Below are 23841 nucleotides of genomic sequence, written 5' to 3'. Positions count from 1 at the left end.
CTCTTCCTGCACTGGCAGAGGCTATTCAATATTTCAAAGGTAGCATCCCTTTGGTCTCTAAAACAAAGAATGTAGAGGGATCCCTACATTCTTTGTGCATTGTAGGTTGTTTAGCAGCATCTCTGGCATCTAATCCCTAGACATTAACAGAACACTGTCCCCCTGCACACACAGTTGTGACATCCAGAAATGTCATCAAACACTAACATTGCCAAACATCACCAAGTTTGGGAAGAGGGGTGGTGCAAATCATCCCCGGTTGAGAATCACTACCTTAAGTTATCCATATGTAAATGACATTCGAAAATCCTTAATGATTGAATCTGAAATGAAAAATTCTGACTAATGATTACACATTTCTGATCTTTCTCATTGAGTATTAAGTGCAAGAGGCAAAGGTTATTTCAGTTTGTTAGATTCCGTCTCTTTGATGATTTCAAGAAGGAGACAACACTCAACAGTGAGAACACAGTCTTTGTGGTCCGATTTTCATTCCCATATCAATTCACTGCTGTATTCCAGAGAGACTACATAATACTGTGAGGTCTTCTGTACAACAAAGACACTTCCACAGAGCAGTGGGGCATGAGGAAGGGGGATCGAAGAACTCAGGCTGGGCTCTCCTCCCTGAATATTAGTTTAATTACTTCTAACATGCAACTCCTGTGTCACAGTTCCATAAGGTTACTTGCCCAAGATTATACGCAACTAGGTTTTATTTCTGACACTGAGTTGTCGAGACTACTTAACCATATTATACTATCTTCTCGATTATCATCTCCTCATATATGAAAAGCATGTATATTAAGTGGTGTGCTGCCCACACACAGGGGTGCTGTGAGTTGCACAAAAGAGTGTGTATAGGAGTCTTCCTCACAAACTTTAAAACACAAAAGAAATATCAGGAGGTATTATGAATACAATTATTATTTATACTCTCTGTCAGAGGCATTTCTACCTCCAAAGTGAGGCAAATATGTAGAACTGCCATTTGATTGCCTATACAGAATTAGGAAATTGGATAAGAAACCAGTTCTTAATGAGTGCCAGTCATTGTTCCAGATAAACCCATATACTTCATTTAAATGAATGTGAGCGTCAAATATTAAAAATGAACAAACTTTTCTTAGTGGTACCTTCTGCAAATAAACGAGAATGTTGAAAAGTGTACAATGGGGACCTGGAACTTGAAAGACACACAAATTATACTAGTTAACAAATGTCCAAAATGGTGGTACAATAGTGGTGGGAAGCAGAGGTTTCTAAATCCAGACAGTATTATGAGACACTTGCATCATTACTTTATTTCTGTTCCAGAAATCTATTAATAGAAATATGTTTTGCCTATCATGTTAATATTATTATAATGAGGCCCCATCAGACACAATTAAATTAAAGCTATAATATCTCCTTGCATTTGAAGACTCAATCAAGGCTTTCTGCCCTAACGATCTTCCTTTATCCTTAAAATAACACTGTGAAATACTCACGGCAATTCAGCTGTCTACACTTCAGTGCTTATTCATGATAGACACGCACCAGGGAGCACATCTGACATTTATGTACTTCTGCATCACATTTCCCTCTACAATTGCCATTGGACGGGCTTGGACCCTCAAACCTGGATATATGATACCCTAGGGCTTGCCACTAATCTAAAGTGTGTTACAAATCTCCCAACAAATAAGCTGCATTCACTTGGCTACATATCTCTAACAATCTCTCTTCCATTGCCCACATAGACCCCAAGAAAAACTTAAGCCAGTTTTCCAGACCTTGATAAATGGAGCAGAAACTTCCTGGAGTGAGGCTCAGTGGAAGGTCATAAAAGACGTGACAACAGAAAGCTAGTTCAAGACCTGGCTCTGAACTCCTTTTATTTCTTCCAGCAGATGATCCTCATTCTCACCTCCAGGCTTTTATGTGTGTTATTCATGATGTCTGGAGCTCCACCCAGCCCCGCTCTGCACCCCTTACCTCTGCCCCCTTTCACCTAAATAACATCAACGCATCCTCGCAGCTCTGCTTTTGAAGCTTTGTTGCGCATTCCTAGGCTGGGGTCAGGTGCCCTATGTCTGTATTCTAGTCTCTTCTTTTTATAATATTTACAATCCTTTCGTGTAATAGCTAGTAACATTGTTTTCCAGAACAAATGGAAGGAAAGACGGTTGTTTGTCTTGTTTTATAGTATTTTGCACAGTGTCTGGCAAATGAAAAATTCTGAATATAGATGTATGACTCCAATACACATTAAAGTTCACTTTATGATCTGGCTTTCTGTATTATTAATAGTTAACTTTTGCTATTTTCAGTAACACCCCAAGATCTAATGGTTTAAGACAATAAAGATTCACTTAGTTTAGGTCCCTGAGGGCCTGCTATGTGATCATGCTGGTCCTTTAATCTCCTTGAATCTCTGCTGGAATCCCTGATGGGTCAGCAGTTATCTGCAGGCTAGCCTGGGACTTTTCACAAGCTACTTGCAGGGTTCCCAAGAGCAGCATAAGCAGAAAGACCCTAGTGTGCAAGTACTCATCAGGTTTCTGTTTGTATGGAGACATCCCGTTGGCCACAGCAAGTCACACAACCCAGACAAACCAGTGTGAGAAGGACAGCCCAGGAGTGAGGCTATAGTGAGATGTGAACAAATTAGGGACCAACATGAAGCCTCACCACAGTTTTCTTTCTCAATAAAACCTGTATCTCATTCTTGCATCTTAGATGGATTGTTTCTTTTCTACAGGTGCCTCCATGTCTGCTGGCATAAGAACCTTCTTTTTATCTATTAATAATATTATAACTTCAGCTATGACTGTGTTCATTAATAGAATGATTTGCTCTTAAGGGCAAGTAGTGGTGGGAAGAGGAGAGGAAATAGATTTGGAGGCTGCTTGCTAAATACATCATGTATTTGCTACTAAGTCATTCTCCAGAAGTGTAAAGAATTCATCATCCAAGATTTTAAGACACTTGTTTGTACTATCAAAGCAAAAATATGCACATTCGTTGAAATATGTTGATTTACTCATTCCCTTTTACTTGGCTCAGCCTCTTCCCTTAACCTCTGATTAAATAAACTTGTGATAAAGTGTGCACTTCCAGAAGTGGCTTCTCAGTCACAAATTCTCAATACAATTTGTTTGGTAAAGCTGATTAAAAATAAAAGTGTGTTATTTTAACCAGCTCTCCCTTTCTCCACACATCCTAAATCCCTTTCATTATCCAGCTTTTCTTTCCCCAAAAATTACAGGGGGTATTTACAGCCCTAAGACTCTTAAGCCAACTTCAACTGACCATGTCAGCCTGTGTTCACCAGCTTATTTCAGAGAAGCCGCTGAAACAGAGAAGAATGTGTTTACTAGAATGTGGCTCCCTAGGGATGAGCCAGGCACATCTGTAATTCTAAGGAGAGTGTAATGAGGAAAAACTGGTGGCATCCTGAATGGCTCACAGCTGTTCTGGAAGCTGATAAATAAGATGCTCGACAGGAGATCCCTAATTGGAGCCAGTTTTTCTTAAGTAGATACACAATAAGGTGCAAGACTGGGCATTGGACACTGATAATGTTGTTCACATGTAACTTAGTTTGTCTTGTAAACAGTTCCAATTTCAAACGGTATTGCCTTCTTTTCTTAAAAAGGGAAAGAATGTTCACTTTGTCAGTGTTTTTCTCCGCACTAATTGGAGGCAAGCTAGCATTATTTTTTTCTGGTGCTTTTCTCCACAAAATCTTCCATAGCTTTTAGCCTCTTTCTTTCTCTTTCTTTCTTTTTCTTTCTTTCTCTCTCCTGTCTTTTTCTTCCTTTCTTTTTCCTTCCTTCCTTCTTTTTCCTTCCTTCTTTCTTACCTTCCTTCCTTCTTTCCTTCCTTTCATTCTTCCTCCCTCTTTTCTCCTTCTTCCTTCCTTTCTTTCTCTCTTTCTTTCCTTCTCTTTCTTTCTCCCTCTCCATTCTCCCTCCTTTTTTCCCTCCTTCCTTCTTTCCTTTCTTTCTTTCTTGTCCTTCTCCCCACCACCAGCTCGGCCTTTTCTCTCCCCTTTCTTCCCTCTTCCTTCCTACTCTCAGTCCTTCATATCTTCAGAAGCACCAGTTCTTCTTCAGTGACAAAATCAAAAGCATGGAACTCATTATTCCCTTTCAGATTCTGGCCACCTTAATGCTGAGATTTACTTGCTTGAGGACTGCAGCCTTGTGACCCTTTGGAAAGAACATCTGTAACATTTCAATTTTCATCTGAGAAATGGCCAATTAACTTCTAATGAGAAGATAAGAAATTTTATATGCAGAGAAAGACATGAATATATTCTGTATTCATCCTGAAATCATGTTGTTGCAAAAGCAACTAAAAGTAGCTTCCCTCTCCTGGGTGATGAGCCTCCTTTGTATTTGGTTAGAAGAAGGCATGACTCTTGTGAAGGACTTGACTTACCTCATCTACTGCCCCCTGTTTAGCTTGACAGAAGCACCACTCTCCAGCAGAGAGCTCTTTAAAAACTGGCTAAGAGATTATGTATATTTTTTAAATAACATGATGAATATACTATATAAAACTCAATATCTTCATGTCTCCTAACGTTCACAGGGTGTGAGAGATGTGGAGAAAAAAAATCTAGAAGTTTTTCAACAAGATACATACCATCCTTCCACAGATACAGGCTTGTATTAGTTCCCATTTAAATGAAGTAAGAAATATCTCCCATCATGGGAGACCTTTGCCCTGGGAAGTATTAATTGTCACATTATTAATTTTTGTCTTTCCCTATGAAACAGAATCTATCCATTCAATCCAGAGTATTTCAACCCCCCAACTTCTGGTATAAAATACAATCCAAATCCCAGCATTGAAGTTTCATGTAACAATCAAGCATCACTTCAACAGCCTGGGCCACGTTGTCCTCCAATGAACATGAACTACTACAACAATGACACCACCATGCTTGCCTAGCCCTCCAATACGGGGTAAGGTGAGGGTAGTGTTCTTCTACACATTTAGATGTACTCAGAATGTGGAGGCAGAACGAAAGTCTCTATGAGCATGTGTAGCTCTTGAAGTGAATGGGAGCTCATAAGAGGCAAAGGTAGCATCCTTCTGCCACCAATTCCCTGTGTCCCTCGTAAAATATTGCATGACAGGGTAGAGAACGTAGAACGAATAACTTCAAAGCAGCAGCAGAGTTAAGTGTCCATCCATTCACCAATTGTCCAAGCAAAACCACAAATGCTTTTAAAAGTATGGAAATGCTAAAGGTATAGTAATGAGGAAAATGTCACTCTTGCCCTCAATTTTCACAGCCCCATGAACTATACCCTGGAAACTGAGGACAGAAAATGAAAAAAAAAAAAAGGTCATCATGTGCAGTTAGGTTTTCTTAATGGTCTCTGTTAGAGTAGCCCCTTTTGATTTTGAAGATAAGTTCTTTTGTGAGCAACCATAAATTTTAAGCAGAAAGGGCCTACGCCCCTGTCTGTCATAGCTTATCTCTAGGGAAATGCATTAGACAGGGTTAAGAATTTTAAATACTTGGGGGGCGGAGCAAGATGGCCGAATAGGAACAGCTCCAGTCTCCAACTCCCAGCGCAAGCGACACAGAAGACCGGTGATTTCTGCATTTTCAACTGAGGTACTGGGTTCATCTCACTGGGGAGTGCCGGACGATCGGTGCTGGTCAGCTGCTGCAGCCCGACCAGCGAGAGCTGAAGCAGGGCGAGGCATCGCCTCACCTGGGAAGCACAAGGGGGAAAGGAATCCCTTTTCCTAGCCAGGGGAACTGAGACACACAACACCTGGAAAATCGGGTAACTCCCACCCCAATACTGCGCTTTAAGCAAACAGGCACACCAGGAGATCATATCCCACACCTGGCCGGGAGGGTCCCACACCCACGGAGCCTCCCTCATTGCTAGCACAGCAGTCTGTGATCTACCGGCAAGGCAGCAGCGAGGCTGGGGGAGGGGCGCCCGCCATTGCTGAGGCTTAAGTAGGTAAACAAAGCTGCTGGGAAGCTCGAACTGGGTGGAGCTCACAGCAGCTCAAGGAAACCTGCCTGTCTCTGTAGACTCCACCTCTGGGGACAGGGCAATAACAAACGCAGCAGAAACCTCTGTAGACGCAAACGACTCTGTCTGACAGCTTTGAAGAGAGCAGTGGATCTCCCAACACGGAGGTTGAGATCTGAGAAGGGACAGACTCCCTGCTCAAGTGGGTCCCTGACCCCTGAGTAGCCTAAGTGGGAGACATACCCCACTAGGGGCAGTCAGACACCCCACACCTCACAGGGTGGAGTACACCCCTGAGAGGAAGCTTCCAAAGCAAGAATCAGACAGGTACACTCGCTGTTCAGAAATATTCTATCTTCTGCAGCCTCTGCTGCTGATACCCAGGCAAACAGGGTCTGGAGTGGACCTCAAGCAATCTCCAACAGACCTACAGCTGAGGGTCCTGACTGTTAGAAGGAAAACTATCAAACAGGAAGGACACCTACACCAAAACCCCATCAGTACATCACCATCATCAAAGACCAGAGGCAGATAAAACCACAAAGATGGGGAAAAAGCAGGGCAGAAAAGCTGGAAATTCAAAAAATAAGAGCGCATCTCCCCCGGCAAAGGAGCGCAGCTCATCGCCAGCAACGGATCAAAGCTGGACGGAGAATGACTTTGACGAGATGGGAGAAGAAGGCTTCAGTCCATCAAATTTCTCAGAGCTAAAGGAGGAATTACGTACCCAGCGCAAAGAAACTAAAAATCTTGAAAAAAAAGTGGAAGAATTGATGGCTAGAGTAATTAATGCAGAGAAGGTCCTAAACGAAATGAAAGAGATGAAAACCATGACACGAGAAATACGTGACAAATGCACAAGCTTCAGTAACCGACTCGATCAACTGGAAGAAAGAGTATCTGCGATTGAGGATCAAATGAATGAAATGAAGCAAGAAGAGAAACCAAAAGAAAAAAGAAGAAAAAGAAATGAACAAAGCCTGCAAGAAGTATGGGATTATGTAAAAAGACCAAATCTACGTCTGATTGGGGTGCCTGAAAGTGAGGGGGAAAATGGAACCAAGTTGGAAAACACTCTTCAGGATATCATCCAGGAGAACTTCCCCAACCTAGTAGGGCAGGCCAACATTCAAATGCAGGAAATACAGAGAACGCCACAAAGATACTCCTCGAGAAGAGCAACTCCAAGACACATAATTGCCAGATTCACCAAAGTTGAAATGAAGGAAAAAATCTTAAGGGCAGCCAGAGAGAAAGGTCGGGTTACCCACAAAGGGAAGCCCATCAGACTAACAGCAGATCTCTCGGCAGAAACTCTCCAAGCCAGAAGAGAGTGGGGGCAAATATTCAACATTCTTAAAGAAAAGAATTTTCAACCCAGAATTTCATATCCAGCCAAACTAAGTTTCATAAGTGAAGGAGAAATAAAATCCTTTACAGATAAGCAAATGCTTAGAGATTTTGTCACCACTAGGCCTGCCTTACAAGAGACCCTGAAGGAAGCACTGAACATGGAAAGGAACAACCGGTACCAGCCATTGCAAAAACATGCCAAAATGTAAAGACCATCGAGGCTAGGAAGAAACTGCATCAACTAACGAGCAAAATAACCAGTTAATATCATAATGGCAGGATCAAGTTCACACATAACAATCTTAACCTTAAATGTAAATGGACTAAATGCTCCAATTAAAAGACACAGACTGGCAAACTGGATAAAGAGTCAAGACCCATCAATCTGCTATATTCAGGAGACCCATCTCACACACAGAGACATACATAGGCTCAAAATAAAGGGATGGAGGAAGATTTACCAAGCAAATGCAGAACAAAAAAAAAGCGGGGGTTGCAATACTAGTCTCTGATAAAACAGACTTTAAACCATCAAAGATCAAAAGAGACAAAGAAGGCCATTACATAATGGTAAAGGGATCAATTCAACAGGAAGAGCTAACTATCCTAAATATATATGCACCCAATACAGGAGCACCCAGATTCATAAAGCAAGTCCTTAGAGACTTACAAAGAGACTTAGACTCCCATACAATAATAATGGGAGACTTCAACACTCCACTGTCAACATTAGACAGATCAACGAGACAGAAAGTTAACAAGGATATCCAGGAATTGAACTCATCTCTGCAGCAGGCAGACCTAATAGACATCTATAGAACTCTCCACCCCAAATCAACAGAATATACATTCTTCTCAGCACCACATCGTACTTACTCCAAAATCGACCACGTACTTGGAAGTAAAGCACTCCTCAGCAAATGTACAAGAACAGAAATTATAACAAACTGTCTCTCAGACCACAGTGCAATCAAACTAGAACTCAGGACTAAGAAACTCAATCAAAACCGCTCAACTACATGGAAACTGAACAACCTGCTCCTGAATGACTACTGGGTACATAACGAAATGAAGGCAGAAATAAAGATGTTCTTTGAAACCAATGAGAACAAAGATACAACATACCAGAATCTCTGGGACACATTTAAAGCAGTGTGTAGAGGGAAATTTATAGCACTAAATGCCCACAAGAGAAAGCAGGAAAGATCTAAAATTGACACTCTAACATCGCAATTAAAAGAACTAGAGAAGCAAGAGCAAACACATTCAAAAGCTAGCAGAAGGCAAGAAATAACTAAGATCAGAGCAGAACTGAAGGAGATAGAGACACAAAAAACTCTCCAAAAAATCAATGAATCCAGGAGTTGGTTTTTTGAAAAGATCAACAAAATTGACAGACTACTAGCAAGACTAATAAAGAAGAAAAGAGAGATGAATCAAATCAATGCAATTAAAAATGATAAAGGGGATATCACCACTGACCCCACAGAAATACAAACTACCATCAGAGAATACTATAAACACCTCTATGCAAATAAACTGGAAAATCTAGAAGAAATGGATAATTTCCTGGACACTTACACTCTTCCAAGACTAAACCAGGAAGAAGTTGAATCCCTGAATAGACCAATAGCAGGCTCTGAAATTGAGGCAATAATTAATAGCCTACCAACCAAAAAAAGTCCAGGACCAGATGGATTCACAGCTGAATTCTACCAGAGGTACAAGGAGGAGTTGGTACCATTCCTTCTGAAACTATTCCAATCAATAGAAAAAGAGGGAATCCTCCCTAACTCATTTGATGAGGCCAACATCATCCTGATACCAAAGCCTGGCAGAGACACAACAAAAAAAGAGAATTTTAGACCAATATCCCTGATGAACATCGATGCAAAAATCCTCAATAAAATACTGGCAAACTGGATTCAGCAACACATCAAAAAGCTTATCCACCATGATCAAGTGGGCTTCATCCCTGGGATGCAAGGCTGGTTCAACATTCGCAAATCAATAAACATAATCCAGCATATAAACAGAACCAAAGACAAGAACCACATGATTATCTCAATAGATGCAGAAAAGGCTTTTGACAAAATTCAACAGCCCTTCATGCTAAAAAACGCTCAATAAATTCAGTATTGATGGAACGTACCTCAAAATCATAAGAGCTATTTCTGACAAATCCACAGCCAATATCATACTGAATGGGCAAAAACTGGAAAAATTCCCTTTGAAAACTGGCACAAGACAGGGATGCCCTCTCTCACCACTCCTATTCAACATAGTGTTGGAAGTTCTGGCTAGGGCAATTAGGCAAGAGAAAGAAATCAAGGGTATTCAGTTAGGAAAAGAAGAAGTCAAATTGTCCCTCTTTGCAGATGACATGATTGTATATTCAGAAAACCCTATTGTCTCAGCCCAAAATCTCCTTAAGCTGATAAGCAACTTCAGCAAAGTCTCAGGATACAAAATTAATGTGCAAAAATCACAAGCATTCTTATACACCAGTAACAGACAAACAGAGAGCCAAATCAGGAATGAACTTCCATTCACAATTGCTTCAAAGAGAATAAAATACCTAGGAATCCAACTGACAAGGGATGTAAAGGACCTCTTCAAGGAGAACTACAAACCACTGCTCAGTGAAATAAAAGAGGACACAAACAAATGGAAGAACATACCATGCTCATGGATAGGAAGAATCAATATCGTGAAAATGGCCATACTGCCCAAGGTAATTTATAGATTCAATGCCATCCCCATCAAGCTACCAATGAGTTTCTTCACAGAATTGGAAAAAACTGCTTTAAAGTTCATATGGAACCAAAAAAGAGCCCACATCTCCAAGACAATCCTAAGTCAAAAGAACAAAGCTGGAGGCATCACGCTACCTGACTTCAAACTATACTACAAGGCTACAGTAACCAAAACAGCATGGTACTGGTACCAAAACAGAGATATAGACCAATGGAACAGAACACAGTCCTCAGAAATAACACCACACATCTACAGCCATCTGATCTTTGACAAACCTGAGAGAAACAAGAAATGGGGAAAGGATTCCCTATTTAATAAATGGTGCTGGGAAAATTGGCTAGCCATAAGTAGAAAGCTGAAACTGGATCCTTTCCTTACTCCTTATACGAAAATTAATTCAAGATGGATTAGAGACTTAAATGTTAGACCTAATACCATAAAAATCCTAGAGGAAAACCTAGGTAGTACCATTCAGGATATAGGCATGGGCAAAGACTTCATGTCTAAAACACCAAAAGCAACGGCAGCAAAAGCCAAAATTGACAAATGGGATCTCATTAAACTAAAGAGCTTCTGCACAGTAAAAGAAACTACCAACAGAGTGAACAGGCAACCTACAGAATGGGAGAAAATTTTTGCAATCTACTCGTCTGACAAAGGGCTAATATCCAGAACCTACAAAGAACTCAAACAAATTTACAAGAAAAAAACAAACAACCCCATCAAAAAGTGGGCAAAGGATATGAACAGACATTTCTCAAAAGAAGACATTCATACAGCCAACAGACACATGAAAAAATGCTCATCATCACTGGCCATCAGATAAATGCAAATCAAAACCACAATGAGATACCATCTCACACCAGTTAGAATGGCGATCATTAAAAAGTCAGGAAACAACAGGTGCTGGAGAGGATGTGGAGAAATAGGAACACTTTTACACTGTTGGTGGGGATTGTAAACTAGTTCAACCATTATGGAAAACAGTATGGCGATTCCTCAAGGATCTAGAACTAGATGTACCATATGACCCAGCCATCCCATTACTGGGGATATACCCAAAGGATTATAAATTATGCTGCTATAAAGACACATGCACACGTATGTTTATTGCAGCACTATTCACAATAGCAAAGACTTGGAATCAACCCAAATGTCCATCAGTGACAGACTGGATTAAGAAAATGTGGCACATATACACCATGGAATACTATGCAGCCATCAAAAAGGATGAGTTTGTGTCCTTTGTAGGGACATGGATGCAGCTGGAAACCATCATTCTTAGCAAACTATCACAAGAACAGAAAACCAAACACCGCATGTTCTCACTCATAGGTGGGAACTGAACAATGAGATCATTTGGACTCAGGAAGGGGAACATCACACACAGGGGCCTATCATGGGGAGGGGGGAGGGGGGAGGGATTGCATTGGGAGTTATACCTGATGTAAATGACGAGTTGATGGGTGCAGCACACCAACATGGCAAGTATACATATGTAACAAACCTGCACGTTATGCACATGTACCCTACAACTTAAAGTATAATAATAATAAATAAATTTAAAAAGAAAAAGAATTTTAAATACTTATCCAAATGAGTGACAATTTCTCTACCACCTGGTTTCATCCCATGGGAAAATGCTTACACCCCTATAAAGAATTGACAGAAGGTTCTGAATCCTGATGAGATGCTTACTTTGGCGTGATCCCTTAGAAAATTTGCAATAGCAAAGATTTTGAACCAACCCAAATGTCCATCAATGATAGACTGGATAAAGAAAATGTAGCACATATACACCATGTAATACTATGCAGCCATAGAAAAAGAATGAGTTCATGTCCTTTGCAGGGAGGGACATGAAGGTGGAAACCATCATTCTCAGCAAACTATCACAGGAAGAGAAAACCAAACACCGCATGTTCTCACTCATAAGTGGGAGTTGAACAGTGAGAACACATGGACACAGGGAGGGCAACATCACACACTGGGGCCTGTCGTGGGGTGAGCGGCAAGGGGAGGGAAAGCATTAGGACAGATACCTAATGCATGCGGAGCTTAAAACCTAGATGACAGGTTGATGGGTGCAGCAAACCACCACGGCACATGTATATCTATATAACAAACCTGCACATTCTGCACATGTATCCCAGAACTTAAAGTAAATTTTTTAAAAAAAAGAAAAGAAATATCACGTTTACAAAGATAGCCTTGAATTGTGGAACAGAAAACTCTAGCATTGCTTTAGCTAGAACCAATCACCCACCTGCTGATATAGGGAAGTCCAGACAGATCTAGAAAACCGTTCCTGATGAAAAATAAAGTTGTAGTCATGGCAGTCAAGGGGCAAAATAAAAGCCAAAGATGCAGGAATTGTGAAATTCCACTCCTATCTCAATCATTAGCTGCAAATATAACATGAACTTCTTACCTCTCTGGAGGCTAGAGAGGATAGTAAGAGATTTTTGACACACTCTTCTCAACTGAAAAAAAAAAAATGATATAGTGGGATTTAGAAGAGCTAAGTGTTCTTTGACAGAATACTTCAATTCTGTGAAAGGAAAATATTACTCCACCTCTAAAATGAAAAAGGAAAAATACTAGACTAGACTATCTAACTCACAACGAATGAAGCTCAAATATTAGGTTGGTGCAAAAGTGGCAAAAATCACAATTACTTTTGCACCAACCTAAATACAATTGTCACCCTAATACATACTTGGTGATGACTATAAATCAGGTGAACTATTTCATTCAATACCATCAAGAAATCTATAACATTTATTAATGAGGACACAGAAGTAAAGAGAGAATAAGCAGCATGTGTAAAGTCAATAGCTATTAAGTAGCAATACAGATATTAGAATGCTACGCTCTATGAAGTTGCATAAATTGGCTACATGAGGGCCACACTCTGCCTTTAATAAAACAGCAAAGCAAATGTTGACTCCACTTTAATTATAACATCCTCTGATGAGTTAAAATTAAAACAAGAACACAAGAACATTTATTATTAATTGTTCATTCATTTTTCATTTGGGCAGACATAATCAGAAGCCAAGTGGTGACATCCTTGTGTACTCATTTTTTATACTGTGCTCATAAGTCCTTTAATAATGCAAATATTTATTATGGGCATCCCTGGAGAATCAAAGGTGTTTGAGGAAGGAATTTCTAAATATCATGATCCACTGCTGAGTAAAAACACCAGGATACTTCTACTGTTTAAAGGGTCAGAGCCACAGGGTCTGTCAAAAGGGTCACTCACCACAAAAAAAGAAGGCAGAAGGTTATCCAGTTTCTGGAATAAAGTACCAGCAGGTATAATCTTCACCAACAGAGAGAAAGGAGGCATGAGGAGAATTTCTCCAGGGTAACTAAAACTACATCACAGGCCAGAAATGGCACCAAAGACAATTATTACACAATGGACTTGAAAACTATAAAGATTCAGCTTTCCATTAACTCCATTCAATTTTAATAACTATATAAGGATTTGTGATATACAAACCACCATACTAGGTTCTGGGACTTCTTTAAAAAAAATTAATACATTTAGTCCTTCCTGCAAGAATCTCAGTCTAACGGTAGAAGAAGGAAAAATTCAGCTCATCAAGGACCTGTGTAGGCTTACAAGGGTTTCGGACTTCAATCTGGAAGAAATGCTAGTTAAGCCATACATACACACACACATACATGTATACGTATGTAACAAAATAGAAAAAGGAATGAAGTTTGCTGGGTTGGATATATGGAATCCCCTTAGGAAATTATTGCAATGGTCTGACTAAAGCCTCATGAGGACTGTTCTGTGACAGTAGTCACAGAGATGCAGCAGACACAATGAATCTGAGGTACATTTGAGATTAAAAACAGCTAGACAAGGCTGGGTGCAGTGGCTCCCATCTGTAATCCCAGTGTGATTTGGGAGACTGAGGTGGCAGGACTGCTTGAAGCCAGGAGTTTGAGACAAGCCTGGGCAAGATGGTGAGACCTCATCTCTAGCAAAAAAAAACATAAATAAATATTTTAAAAAGACTAGAAATCATGGCTGATTAATGTGAGATATAAAATAGAGAGAAACATTTAAAATGCCTCTAAGCTTTCTGTTTCTGGTGCCTGGAAGGATAACACAGGGGGAAAATAGGAAGGGATGGGAGAGAAACAGTAAATTGTTGGTTATTGGAATAGACGTTGAATTCCATGTTGTAGTTGAGTTTGATGTACCTAGAGGCACTAGAAAGACGTTCTGTGGATATTTGCATATGACATAAGATTGCTAACGGCTATGACTTTTTCCAAAGATCCATTTCTCTTATTTTTTTTCTAGTTAATTGTTCCAAGTCTCATGAGCCTTATTAGTGGGGAGTCCACGTCTTGAGCCTCCACTAATCTTCTAAGGAACCTGGGGATGTAGTCCAAAGGAAGTTGGTCAAAGTTCCAAATGCCAAACAAAGAGTATGGTCAGTTCACTACACTTTGCTTCTCACAGCAGCATGGTGTCTCTGGTCCCTCTTCTCCTGAGAGATGATTTTTTCCACTGCTGGAAAAAGGCTTTCATTGGTTCCAATCTCTGAACAAGTTTGCAAGGTAAGATGATCCCTGTCCCTAAAAGCTAAGCTTGTCAAAGACTGCTGCACGTTGGGGCTTCCAAATCAGGATTGCAACGTTCTGTAGTATTTCGACTAACTTCTCTCCAAGCCCAGCTGCACCAGGTTGGCTTATTACCAAAGAAATGACCACGTTAGCCTCATGTTGGGTCAAGACTGCCCTCCTCCAGGAACTCTGGGTTCTTAAGCTGTTTCAGGTGATCAAGCCAATGTATCTCCATGTTCTCCTGAAGAGTGTCTCTCTTTCCATTATCAGTAATCTTGGTTAGGGCTATCCTAGTTAACTGTGAAACAATAGCTCATAGTGAAGCCCGGAAAGAAGAGAGAAGGTTTACAATCTCTTATCTCCCAGAAGTCCACAGCTCTTTCACAGCTTTACATACTTGGGGTCACAGAGAGTGATATCCATGGTAAAGTCAGAAAAGATTCAGATCAGATCCGCTCTTATTCTATAGCAAATGATCCCTAAATTCTTGTTTTTCATTAAGAGAGAGTAGAATAACGCCTAACAGAAAAATAGCATGAACTTCTACAGCTGCCATAGATCAGATGTTGTTTCAAGATGTTTTTCCTTTAATTATAGGCAGAACAGAGGAGAGTCCTATTTAAAAAAACAAAAACAAAAACAAAAACAAAAACAAAAACAAACTATTTGTTTAATTCTGCTGTTATTTCTGCCAACTGATTTGCTGGCTATGGAAGACTGTGTTCTCCAGCCCAGGCCCTATCATACAACAGATACACTGAACAACTAGAGAAACAAGGACTACCATTTAATGAGCAGCTGTAGTGTGCTGAGCACTGACCCCAGCAACCCACAGGTGTTGGTAGGTTTCTAAGAGCATATTTGTGCTTAAGCAATAGACGCTGACTTGATTAGAAGAGAGCACATCTTTTATGAAAAATGCCTGAATCTTGGCAACTCCAAGATGGTCAACTCCATCTTATCTTTCAAAAAAATATCCTCACGGTATACAGTACAGAGAGCCATTTTACAGAGAAAAGGGGGAAATGGGCTTGTTAAATGTAGAAAGTGTCTCAGAAGGATATTTTCTAGTGAGAGATTTGGCTTCTCAAACTACAGAGATAAAGCACCACAAAATACAATTTTGAGAAGAAAGGGCTAGCATACGGTAGATATTAACATTTGACATTTAAAGACTGAGACATTTATTTCAGTAAATACCCCATAAATCTTCCAAGCAAATGATCTTCACTTCCTGGGTTGCCTTAATTTTCACTTAGCTCTTCTCTGAAGCTGTGTTTGCAGGTGTGGGCCATCTGAGAGCAGTGAGCCCTCCATTCAAGGAACATCTTCTGTGTCGACTCTAATCTGTCTTCAACAAAGCAACAAATTCCTATTTAAAACTAGTTAGTTAAATACTCGAGAGATCAAATATAATTTCCCTTTAGTTGCTCTCACACTGTCGCAATTCTAATTATGACACTGTTGGGAATACTCGCTTGCTTAAAAAATGTAAAATGCACCATAAAAATTTATGAAACAAATTATCACAGGTGTAACTATTCAAGGGTGCAGTGGTCTCTTTGTAACTCAGTTTCCTCAACCAGTGCCCTTTTACAGTTTATTTTATGGTCAATGTGATGCCTCATTGAAAAAAAGAATATTAAAAAATAATTTATTAAGATTAAATTGCTTCTTCAGAAGGCACAATTTTATCTTTCTCATTTTATAAGAATCCCATTTTAATTTGCTTCCTATGCCATCCCTAGCATGAATTTAGAGATTTAATGGAGTAAGGATTGAAGGCTAATATCAATGAAATGATTAATTTTATATTTGAAAGATTGGTTTGTTTGATTTAGATGAAAATTTCACTGGTCAATTATCCCTGGACTCTATTTAGTATAAAGTACTGACCAAATAGTAATTCTCATTCATCACTTACCAGTGTAAATTGGAAAAGGCATCTTTGTGATTATTCTTGATATATTAAAAGTTAATGTTGAATAGAAATGCTGTAGGCTGGGCACAGTTGCTCACACCTATAATCCCAGCACTTTGGGAGGCCAAGATAGGTGGATCACCTGAGGTCGGGAGTTTGAGACCAGCCTGGCCAACCTGGTGAAACCCCATCTCTATTAAAACTACAAAAATTAGCCAGGCATGGTGGCAGATGCCTGTAATTCCAGCTACTCCAGAGGCTGAGACAGGATATTCGCTTGAAGCCTGGAGGCTGAGGTTGCAGTGAGCCAAGATCACGACACTGCACTCCAGCCTGCGGCAACAAAAGCCAAAATTGACAAATGGGATCTCATTAAACTAAAGAGCTTCTGCACAGTAAAAGAAACTACCAACAGAGTGAACAGGCAACCTACAGAATGGGAGAAAATTTTTGCAATCTACTCATCTGACAAAGGGCTAATATCCAGAACCTACAAAGAACTCAAACAAATTTACAAGAAAAAAACAAACAACCCCATCAAAAAGTGGGCAAAGGATATGAACAGACAATTCTCAAAAGAAGACATTCATACAGCCAACAGACACATGAAAAAATGCTCATCATCACTGGCCATCAGAGAAATGCAAATCAAAACCACAATGAGATACCATCTCACACCAGTTAGAATGGCGATCGTTAAAAAGTCAAGAAACAACAGGTGCTGGAGAGGATGTGGAGAAATAGGAACACTTTTACACTGTTGGTGGGATTGTAAACTAGTTCAACCGTTATGGAAAACAGTATGGCGATTCCTCAAGGATCTAGAACTAGAAGTACCATATGACCCAGCCATCCCATTACTGGGGATATACCCAAAGGATTATAAATCATGCTGCTATAAAGACACATGCACATGTATGTTTATTGCGGCACTATTCACAATAGCAAAGACTTGGAATCAACCCAAATGTCCATCGGTGACAGACTGGATTAAGAAAATGTGGCACATACACACCATGGAATACTATGCAGCCATCAAAAAGGATGAGTTTGTGTCCTTTGTAGGGACATGGATGCAGCTGGAAACCATCATTCTCAGCAAACTATCGCAAGAACAGAAAACCAAACACCGCATGTTCTCACTCTTAGGTGGGAACTGAACAATGAGATCACTTGAACTCGGGAAGGGGAACATCATACACCGGGGCCTATTACGGGGAGAGGGGAGGGGGGAGGGATTGCTCTGGGAGTTATACCTGATGTAAATGACGAGTTGATGGGTGCTGACGAGTTGATGGGTGCAGCACGCCAACATGGCACAAGTATACATATGTAACAAACCTGCACGTTATGCACATGTACCCTAGAACTTAAAGTATAATAACAAAAAAAAAAGGAAAGAAAGAAAGGAAAGAAAGAAAGAAGAGAAAGAAAGAAAGAGAAAGGAAGGAAGGAAGGAAGGAAGGAAGGAAGGAAGGAAGGAAGGAAGGAAGGAAGGAGAGAAGGAGGGAGGAAGGGAGGAAGGGAAGGAAAGACTGTTGCTCATTCCTCAAAGACTCAAAGAGAGAACAGATGCTTTTCCTAAAAAAGCTTATTTTTAAAAAATATTATACTTATAACATAGCTCAATAAATATACAAAACCCCATTGTACATGTATCAAATTAACCCTACTTATTAAACATGTTATGTCTTATTGTCTTATCCATTGTCTGTGGTAAAAAAAAAAAAAAAAAAATTCAAACTTGTGACAAAATAAGAATAGACTTTAGACTTTAGTATTTGAAATTAGAGATTTTATTCCAGGCTTTATTTTAAAATGTTAACAACATTATCAGAAACAAGACAGACAAAAACGATGGTGAAATGACTATTTTATCTGGAGGCACGTTGGTTTTTTGTTTTTTGTTTTTTTTGCTTGACATATGCTAAACACATATAAGTGATTTGAGGCCACTTCTAAAGTAACCTAGAATCAGAGACAGGGACAGAACTTAATCTGGAGGGATTTAAACAGATGGCCCCTAAATCCCAGGGAGAGCAAATGATGTGTCTTAAGTTTATGTAAAAAATAAGTCACTGAACTGGCCTGGAGCTCAGATAAACAACATTTAATTTGATGGTCCTTCTCAAACCTAAAATCCCATGCTTTTTTTGTTAATGCAGATTGAGAGTTATCACAGGGAAAAATAGTCGAATAGGGAAAGTAAATTAGTTGGGCACATTAGTAGGATATATTAATATGTATTAGTGATTCAATAGATACAGAGAGAGAGAGAGAACCTGCTTTGTGACAGGAAGTGAGTTTCTGGCTTTGTAGAGGTTTACAATCTATTTGGAGATAAAACAAGAATATATGCAATTATAATGCAGTCTCCTAAGTGCCCCAACCATGCTCAATGGAGAGTATTGAGAAATTTAAGGATGATACAAGAGCACATGGGCTAATACATTATCCAGACAGGGTGTTTATGAAGGGTTCTAAAGAGGAATGGATATTTAAGATAACATTTAAAGGATGAGTTGGAGTTAACCAGAAAGGAAAAAAACAAGAGCAAGTGTTTCACAAGAGGCAAAAGTCTGGGGAAAACAAAAATAAAGCATCTTTGACAATGCATGGTATTACAGATAGATCTGACAATGATGGCAAGAATGGCAAGAGATGAGATCAGAGGGAAAAGAAAACATTATGAAGGGACAAGCAAACCATGATCAATAGCTTAGACAGTATTCAGAAAGTAATAATGAGTTCATTCCAAGGTTAGAATAGAGCAAGGTATAATCATATTCGATTTTCAAAAGAACTTTCTTATTGGGCTGTAAAGAGTGAATTGGAGGGGGGCTAGAGGTGAAAGGCAAGTTTTAAAAGGCACAAAGGTGAGAGTTTAAAAAAAATATTTGTAGACTGGGTGTGGTGGCTCACACCTGTAATCCCAGCACTCTAAGAGGCCAAGACGGCAGGAACACTTGAGCCCAGGAGTTAGAGAGCAGCCTAGACAAGATGGCAAGACCCTGTCTCTAAAAAAAAATTAATTTAATTTAAAAATAAAAATGCATTCACTGATACATAATATTTGTACATATTGATGGGGTATATATTATACTTTGTTACATGCATAGAATGTGTAATGATCAAGTCAAGGCATTTAGGATCTCATCACCTCAACATTTGGGTTAGAAGTATTTCAAGTCAACTCTTCTAACTATTTTCAAATATATAATGCATTGCTATTAACTATAGTCACCCTACATAGCTATTGAACATTAGAACCTATTCCTTCCCCTAACTGTATGTTTGTACCTGTTGTACCAATCTGTCTTCATGCCCTCCCTCCATCACACACATGCTCCTTTCCTAGCCTCTGATAACTATCATTCTACTCTACCTCCATGAGATCAACTCTTTTGGCTCCCACATACGAGGAAAACGATGTGCTATTTATCTGTCTGTGCCTAGCCTATTTCAGTTAACATAATGGCCTCCAATTCAACCCATGTTGCTGAACATGACAGCATTTTATCCTCTTTTATGGCCAAATAGTATTCCATTGTGTCTATACACTAGATTTCTTTATCAATTCATCTGTTGCTGGACACTTAGCTCAAGTCCATATATTTGCTATTGTGAATAGCACTGCAATAAACATGGGGATGCAGGTATCCCTTTGATATATTTCTTTCTTTTCCTTTAGATAAATACTCAGTAGTAAAATTGCTGGATCATATGATAGTTCCATTTTTAGTTTTTTGAGAAATCTCTCCTTTTTCCACACGCATTTTCTAAGTGGTGTGAGCTAATATTTCATTATGGTTTTGATATGCATTTCCCTGATGATTATTGATGTTGAGCATTTTTCATCTATTTTTGGCCATTTATATGTCTTCTTTTGAGAAATGTTTACCCATTTTCCTTATCAATAATGGGATTGGTTGGGTTTTTGGCTAGTGAGTTGTTTCAGTTTCTTGTGTATTTGGGATATTAGTCTCTTGTCAGATGAATAGTTTTCTAATATTTTCTCCTATTCAACAGTTTGCTCACTCTATTGATTGTTTCTTGTGCTGCACAGAAAGTTTTTATTTTAATTAAGTCCCATTTGTCTATTTTTGTTGACTGTGTTTTTAAGATATGAGCCATAAAATCGTTGCATAGAGCAATGTCCTGGAGTGTTTTCCCATTGTTTTCTTCTAGTCTTTTTATAGTTTCAGGTCTTAAAGTCTGTAATAAATCTTTCATTTCATATACCACTCTTATGTGGTATAAGAGTTCAGTTGCATACTGCTGCATGTAGATATCCAGTTTTCCAGCACATTTTTTGAAGAATGTGTCCTTTTCCCAACATATGTTCTTGATGCCTTAGTTGAAAATCAGTTGTCTATAAATACATGGATTTATTTCTGGACTTTCTATTCTTGTCTGTTTTAAAACATATCTGTTTTAAACCAATATCATTCTGTTTGGATTAGTATAGTCTTGTATTTTGAAGTCAGGTAATGTGATGCCACCAGCTTTGTTCTTTTTGCTCACAATTTCTTTAGCTCTTCAGCCTCTTTTTTTGGTTCTATATGAACTTTAGGATTTTTTTTATTTCTGCAAAGAAAAAAGTCATCAGTATTTTGTAGCAATTGCACTGAATCCGTAGGTTCCTTTGGTTAGTATGGTCATTTTCACAATATTAATTCTTCCGATATGTGAGCATAGGATGTCTTTCCAGGTGTTTGTGTCCTCTTCAATTTCTTTCATCAGTGTTTGTGGGGGGGTTTTTCTTACAGAGGTCTTTAACCTCCTTAAATATATCCCTTTTTTTTTGCGGTTGTTGTAAATAGGATTGCCTTCTTGATTTCTTTTTCAGCTGGTTCATTATTGGTGTATAGAAATGCTACTGATTTTTGTATGTTGATTTTGTATCCTGCAACTTTACTGAATTTGTTTATCAGATCTCAGAGTTGTTTGGTGGAGTCTTTAGGGTTTTCTAAATATAAATGCACGTCATCTGTAAAGATGGACAGTTTGACTTCCACTTTTCCAATTTGAATGCTTATTATTTTTCTTGCCTGATTGCTTTGGCTACAGCTTCCAGTAGTGAAAGTCGGTATCCTTGTCTTCTTGGCATTCTTAGAAGAAAGGCTTTTGGCTTTTCCCTACTCAGTATGATGTTAACTATAGGTTCATCACACATGACCTTTATTATGTAGATGTATGTTCCTTCTGTGCCTAGCTTATTAAGAATTTTTAATCATAAAGTAATGTTGAAGTTTATTAAATGCTTTTTCTCTAACTACTGAGATGATCATATGGTTTTTGACTTTCATTCTGTTGTGATGTATCACATTTATTGATTTGTGTATGTTGAACCACCCTGAACCCGTGGAATAAATTTCACTTGATCGTGGTGTATTATCTTTTTGATGTGCTGTTAGATTCCATTTGCTAGTATTTTGCTGAGGATTTTTGTGTCTGTAGTCATCATGGATATTGGCCTGTAGTTTTATTGTGTCCTTGTCTGGTTTTGGTAGCAGGGTAATGCTAGTCTCATGAAATGAATTAATGAGAATTTCCTCATCTTCAATTTCTTGGAATCGTTTAAGAAGAATTGTTTTCTTCTTTATAAGTTTGATAGAATTTGACAGTAATGCCATTTAGTCCTTGGCTTCTTTTCTTTATTGGAAGAAATTTTTAATGGTTCAACCTCACTACTTGTTATTGGTCTGTTCAAGTTTTCTGTTTCTTCCTGCTTCAGTATTGGTAGGTTGTACATGTTCAGAAATTTATCCATTTTCTCTAGATTTTCCAGTTTGTGTACAGTTGTTCATAATAATCTCTGATTATCTATTTTATTTCTGTGGTATGAGTTACCATACCTCCTTTTTTGTTTCTGATTTTATGTATGAGTCTTTATCTTCTTTTCTTGGTTAATCTAGTTGGCAGTTTATTGATTTTGTTTATCTTTAAAAAAACAGTTTTCCATTTCATTGTTCGTTTGTATTTTTAAGTCTCTATTTCATTTACTTCTGCTTTTATCTGTATTATTCCTTTCCTTCTAATAATTTTGATTTTGATCTGTTCTTGCTTTTCTAGTTTCTTGAGGTGAAGTGTTAGATTGTTTATTTGAAGCCATTTTATTGTTTATTGTTACTTTTTGATGTAGGCATTTATTGCTACAAACTTTTCTTTTATCTCTGCTTTTGCTGGATCCCAAAGCTTTTTGTATGTTATGTTTCCATTTGCATTTGTTTCAACAAATTGTCCTGAATTATCTTAACTTCTTCATTGACCCAGTGGTTGTTCAGGAACATGTGGTTAAATTTCCATGTATTTGTAGTTTCCAGAGTTCCTTTTGTTGTTGATTTCTAGTTTTATTCTATTGCAGTCTGAGAAGATACTTCATATAATTTTGATATTTTTTAATTTGTTGAGACTTGTTTTGTGGCCCAACATCTGGTCTATCCTTAGAGAATGTTTCATGTGCTGATGGGAAGAATGTGAATTTTGAAGCTGTTGGAGTAAATGTTCTGTAAATGTTAGGTCCATTTGATCTAAAGTCCAGTTTAAATCCAATGTTTCTTTATAGATTTTCTGACTAGATCATCTGCCTAGTGCTGAGAATGGGGTGTTGAAGTCTCCAACTATTACTGTATTAGAGTCTATCTCTCTCTTTACATTTGATATTTGCTGTACACATGTGGATGTTCTGATGTTGGGTGTACATCTATTTATAATTATCTTCTTGCTGAAATGATCCCTTTATAAAATGACCTTCTTTGTCTCTTTTTACTGTTTTTGATTAAAGTCTGTTTTAACTAGTATGTCTACTCCTGCTCACTTTTGGTTTCTGTTTGCAAGTAGTATCTTTTTTCATTGCTTTACTTTTGATCTATTAGTGTCTTTACAGGTGAAGTGAGTTTCTTGTGGGCAGCATATAGTTGGGTCACTTTTTATATCCATTCTGCCAGTCTGTATTTTTAAGTGGAAAATTTAATCTGTTTACATTCAAAGTTATTATTTATATGTGAAGACTTACCCCTGTCATTTTGCTAACTGGTTTCTAGTTGTTTTGTCTACCTTTTGTTCCTTTATTTCTCTCTTATTGTTTATTATTACAGTTTAGTGGTTTTCCGTAATGGTAACATTTGACTCCTTTCTCTTCCTCATTTGTGGTTTGCTCTACCAGTTAATTTTGTATTTTCATGTGCTTTATAATGTTGACATTGTGCTTTCACT

This window comes from Macaca thibetana, chromosome 20 (genome assembly GCF_024542745.1).
Source record: "Macaca thibetana thibetana isolate TM-01 chromosome 20, ASM2454274v1, whole genome shotgun sequence".
NCBI lineage: Eukaryota > Metazoa > Chordata > Mammalia > Primates > Cercopithecidae > Macaca > Macaca thibetana.
The sequence above is the reverse complement of the archived record's forward strand: the minus strand, read 5'-3'. Positions refer to the sequence as shown.